The sequence below is a fragment of the Oryx dammah genome, unplaced genomic scaffold (assembly GCF_014754425.2).
Source record: "Oryx dammah isolate SB20612 unplaced genomic scaffold, SCBI_Odam_1.1 HiC_scaffold_23, whole genome shotgun sequence".
In the NCBI taxonomy this organism is placed as follows: domain Eukaryota; kingdom Metazoa; phylum Chordata; class Mammalia; order Artiodactyla; family Bovidae; genus Oryx; species Oryx dammah.
The window spans coordinates 48,587,226-48,593,225 of NW_024070207.1; positions in this window are offsets into that span (position 1 = coordinate 48,587,226).

Sequence of the window (6,000 nt, forward strand, 5' to 3'; positions counted from 1 at the left end):
TTATGTGGATTAAATCAAACAAAATTATTTCCTGTCTCCTTTCTTTCACTCAGTATAATTATCTTGATTAATCCATGTTGCTGTGTGTATCTATAATTTATTAATTTCTATGATTGAATAGTATTCCATTGTGTGGATATACCAAATTTTGTTTATTCATCCCCTTGTTGGTGTACATTTCGGTTGTTTCTTTCTTTCTTTTTTTTTTTTCCATTATAAGTAAAGCTGTTATGAACATTTGTGTATAGTTCTTTGCATCACATATGTTTTCATGTCTCTTGAAATAATGCTAAGGTTTAAAATGGATCAGTCATGTGGTAGGTAAATGTTTAGCTTTTTACCAATCCGCTAAACTGTTTCTCAAATTGATTGTGCTATTTACATTCTGATTAGCAGCACTGTCGCTTTTCAGTGATCCATATCCTGAAGGACACAGTACCACCAGTTATTTTCAATTTTAGACCTTCTAATAAATGCATAGTAGTGTCTCATTGTGGTATAGCATTTCCTTAGTGATAGATGACTAACAATTTTTGCATGTGTTTATTTGGCATCCCTATATATTCTTTGATGAAGTGTCTGTTTAACTATTTTGCTTATTTTTTATTGGGTTTTTTGATTCCCTATTATTGAGTTTTGAGAATTCTTTATATGTACTCGACACAACTCCTCTATCAGATATGTGACTGGCAAACATTTTCTCACAAGCTGTGATTTGTCTTTTCATTCTCTTTACAGTGTTTTTCAATTTTTGGAATTTGAATGAAGTCCAATTTACCTTTTTTTCCATATAAATTAAGACCATATTAATGGTTTTTTGGACCTGAAAAATGGTTTCAAAGTGACAAATACTTTCTCTAGGGTTTTCATATGGAAGTATATAGAAGCATTATTGAGGTCCATGGTCCATTTTGACTAAATTTTTATATGGTGTGATGTAGAGATAAAAATTAATTTGTTTTGCATGTGGCTACACAATTGCTCCAGAATCAAATTTTGAAAAGACTATTATCTCTCTTTCAATCTTTCTTTGAATCTCTGTTGATAATCAATTTGTCTATATGAGCATATATTTTCCCATTTTGTAGATGGATTGTTTTTCTTTTTACTGTTAAGTTTTGAGAGTTCTTTTAATACCTAGAAATGAGTCTTCTGTCACATGTGTGTTTTTTAGATATATCCTCTAAGATTGTAGCTTGTTATTTTATCCTCTTCAAAAGGTTTTACAACAAAATTTTTTAATTTTGACAAGGTCCAATTTGTTGTGTTTTCTTTTATGCATCATGCTTTTGGTGTTACAGTTAACATTTGACCTAACTATAGGTCTTGAAGTTTTTCTCCATCTTTTTTTTTCAAGTTTTATACTTTCATATTTTGCTTCCAAATTTATGATCTATTTTGAGTAATTTTTGCTGTTGGAAGACACTTTTTATTTGAGCATAATTTTAGGTTTAGTTATATACACAGCACTGTTTCACCCAATTTCTACAAATGTAAACATCTTACATTGCCATGGTATATATTTCTAAACTAAGAAATTAACAAAGATACATTACTATGAGCCATGCCGTGTAGGGCCACCCAAGATGAACAGGTCATGGCGGAGAATTTGGACAAAATGTGGTCCACTGGAGAAGAGAATGGGAAACCACTTTGCTATCATTGCCATGAGAACCCCATGAACAGTATGAAAAGGCAAAAAGATAGGACACAGAAAGATGAAACCCCAGGTAGGTAGATGCCCAATATGCTACTGGAGATCAGTGGAGAAATAATTCCAGAAAGAATGAAGAGAAAGAGCCAAAGCAAAATTAACACAGAGCTGTGGATGTGACTGGTGATGGAAGTAAAATCTGATGCTATAAAAAGCAAGATTGCATAGGAATCTGGAATGTTAGGTCCATGAGTCAAGGCAAATCAGAAATGGTCAAACAGGAAATGGCAAGAGTGCACATCGACATTTTAGGAATAAATGAAATAAAATGGGCTGGAATTGGTGAATTTAACTCAGATGACAATTATATCTACTACTGTGGACCAGAATCCCTTAGAAGAAATGGAGTAGTCATCATAGTTAAAAAAAAAAAAAAAGAGTCTGTAATGCAGTACTTTGATGCAATCTCAAAAACAAGAAAATAATCTATGTTCATTTCCAAGGCAAACCATTCATTATTACAGTAATCCAGGTCTATGCCCCAACCAATAATGCTGAAGAAGTTGAAGTTGAACAGTTCTATGAAGGCCTACAAGATCTAGAACTAACATCCAAAAAAGATGTCCTTTTCATTATAGGGAACTGGAATGCAAAAATAAGAAGTGAAGAGATACCTGGAGTAACAGGCAAATTTGGCCTTGGAGTACAAAATGAAGCAGGTCAAAGGCTAACAAAAGTTTTTTCCAAGAGAAAAGATCATAGCAAACACCTTCTTTCAACAGCACAAGAGAAGACTCTACACAGGCACATCATCATACGGTCAATACCAAAATCAGATTGATTATATTTGTAGTTAAATATGGAGAAGCTCTGTACAGTCAGCAAAAACAAGACTGGGAGCTGACTATGGCTAAGATCATGAACTCCTTACTGGCAAATTCAGACTTAAATTGAAGAAAATAGGGAAAACCACTAGACCATTCAGGTATGACCTAAATAAAATCCCTTATGATTATACAGTGGAAGTGAGAAATAGATTTAAGGGACTAAATCTGATAGACAGAGTGACTGAAGAACTATGGACAGAGGTTCATGACACTGCAGAGGAGGCAGTGATCAAGACCATCCCCAAGAAAAAGAAATGCAGTAAAGGCAAAAATAGTTGTCTGAGGAGGCCTTACATATAGTTGAGAAAGGAAGAGAAGCAAAAGACAAAGGAGAAAAGGAAAGATATACCCATTTGAATGCATAGTTCCAAAGAATTCAAGGAGAGATAAGAAAGCCTTCCTCAGTGATCAATGCAAAGAAATAGTGGAAAACAGTAGAATGGGGAAGACTAGAGATCTCTTCAAGAAAACTAGAGATACCAAGGGGACATTTCCTGCAAAGAGGGGCACAATAAAGGACAGAAATATCATGGACCTATCATAAGCAGATAATAATAAGAAGATGTGGCAAGAATACACAGAAGAACAATACAAAAAAGATCTTTATGACCCAGATAACCACAATGCTATGATCACTCACCTAGAGCCAAACATCTTGGAATTAAAAGTCAAGTGGGCCTTAGGAAGCATCATGATGAACAAAGCTACTGGAGGTGATGGAATTCCAGGTGAGCTACCTAAAATCCTAAAAGATGATTGTGTGAAAGTGCTGCACTCAATATGCCAGCAAATTTGGAAAACTCAGCAGTGTTCACAGGACTGGAAAAGGTCAGTTTTCATTCTAATATCAAAGAAAGACAATACCAAAGAATGTTCAAACTACCACACAATTGCATTTATCTCACACACTAGCAAAATAATGCTCAAAATTCTCCAAGCCAGGCTTCAACAATATGTGAATCGTGAACTTCCAGATGTTCAAGCTGGATTTAGAAAAGGCAGAGAAACCAGAGATCAAATTGCCAACATCCGCTGGATCATGGAAAAAGCAAGAGAGTTCCAGAAAAGCATCTGCTTCTGCTTTATTAACTATGCCTATAAAGCATTTTGTGTGGATCACAACAAACTGTGGAAAGTTCTTCAAGAGATAGGAATATCAGACCACCACCTTATCTGCCCCCTGAGAAATCTGCATGCAGGTCAAGAAGCATTAGTTAGAACTGGACATGGAACAACAGACTTGTTCCAAATCAGGAAAGGAGTACGTCAAGGCTGTATATTGTCACACTGCTTATTTAATTTACATGCAGAGTACATCATGCAAAACGCTGGGCTGGATGAAGCACAAGCTGGAATCAAGATTGCCAGGAGAAATATCAATAACCACAGATACGCAGATGACACCACCCTTATGAAAGAAAGCAAAGAAATAAAGAGCCTCTTGATGAAAGTGAAAGAGGAGAGTGAAAAAGTTGGCTTAAAACAGCATTCAGAAAACTAAGATCATGGCAACCAGTGTCATCACTTCATGGCAAATAGATGGGGAAACAATGGAAACAGTGACAGATTTTATTTTTTCTGGGCTCCAAAATCACTGCAGGTGGTGACTGCAGCCATTAAATTAAAAGACGCTTGCTCCTTGGAAGAAAAGCTATGACCAACCTAGAGAGCACATTAAAAAGCATAGACATTACTTTGTTGATAAAAGTCCATCTAGTCAAAGCTATGGTTTTTCCAATATTCATGTATGGATGTGAGAGTTGGACTATAAAGAAGGCTGAGGGCTGAAGAATGGAGGCTTTTGAACTGTGGTGTCGGAAAAGACTCTTGAGAGTCCTTTGGACTTCAAAGAGATGCAAGCAGTCCTTTTTAAAGGAAATCAGTCCTGAATAGTCATTGGATGGACTGATGTTGAAGCTGAAACTCCAATACTTTGGCCATCTGATGCAAAGGACTGACTCATTGGAAAAGACCCTGATGCTGGTAAAGATTGAAGGTGGGAGGAGAAGGGGACGACAGAGGATGAGATGGTTGGATGGCATCACCAACTCGATGTACGTGAGTTTGAGTAGGCTCCAGGAGTGGGTGATGGACAGGGAAGCAGTCCATGGGGTTGCAAAGAGTCACACATGATTGAGTGACTGAACTGAACTGATCAACAAAACTCCAGTTTTAAATGAACTTAAACAACTTTTCCACTAATACCTTTTCCCCTCAAGATCTAATCCATCCATCTCTTCATTTTGAATTGAACACTATTTTTTGTCTTGTTAATATAGATACACCATCTGTCTTTTGGCTGACTTGCCTAATATGTCTTTTTCATGTTTTTACTTTTAACTATTATGTGTTCTTGTGTTTAAGGTATGTATTTTGTAAGCAGTGAATGTCTCAATTTAGGAATATAGTTTATTTCAACCTGTCACATTATGGCATCATTTATCCTTCTCCCCTTTCCAACTTTCCATTATGTTGATTTTTATAAATACTGACTTTAGTGTAATTATAGCTCTTTTTTGGCCTCCCTGGTAGCTCAGTGGTAAAGAATTTATCTGCCAATACAGGAGATGAGGGTTCAAGATCCTGGGTTGGGAAGATCCTCTGGAGAAGGAAATGGCAATCCACTTCAGTTTTCTTGCCTGGGAAATCCCATGGACAGAGGAACCTAGAGGGCTACAGTCGATGGGGTTGCAAAGAATTGGACAGGACTTAGCGAATAAACAACAGCAACAAACAGCTATTTTTACTATTCTCTCACATGCTCACATCCATTTCACCACAACGAAATTTACCATGGTAATCTATCACATTTTCTTCTATGTGTCCTTAAGCAACTACCAGAATTTTTTCTGTTCTTAAAAGTATTTCATCCATAACTGTTTTGCCTTATCTCTCTTGTAGCAAAATTTCTGGGACTTATATGCCTGGGAATGATTTCACTTTGCATATATATTTAAATGTCAGTTTAAATAAATACATATGCTAAATTTTACATTATTTTTCTTCAGTTTCTTACAACTCATGCTGCTATTTGAAAATCTAAGTCTCCATATAACTCTTGTTTGTTTTATGTAAGCTTTCAGAATTTTCTGTCTGTAAGCTTTTAGAATTTCCTTTTTTGTTTGACATTTATAAAAATTTCACTCTCATGTGACTCTCTGTATGTGTGTGTTGTAGTTTATTTCTCCGTTTCCAGTATACTCTGAATCACTTCCATTTTGCTACTTTTATGCTTTGTTAAGTCTGAGAAACTTATCTCCATTGATTTTACAAATACTTCCTTCTCTGCATTTTCATTTCTCTATTTTTCTGAGGTTCTTATTATCCAGATAGTAACATATCGATTCACATATTTCAATATTTTTTGTTGGGAGCCAGCATGAGGAACTCTGCCCATGGCAAAGGTCATGAGGAAGGAAGCTTGGCATATGTAAAGGCGTGATCAAGCCTCAGGAAATC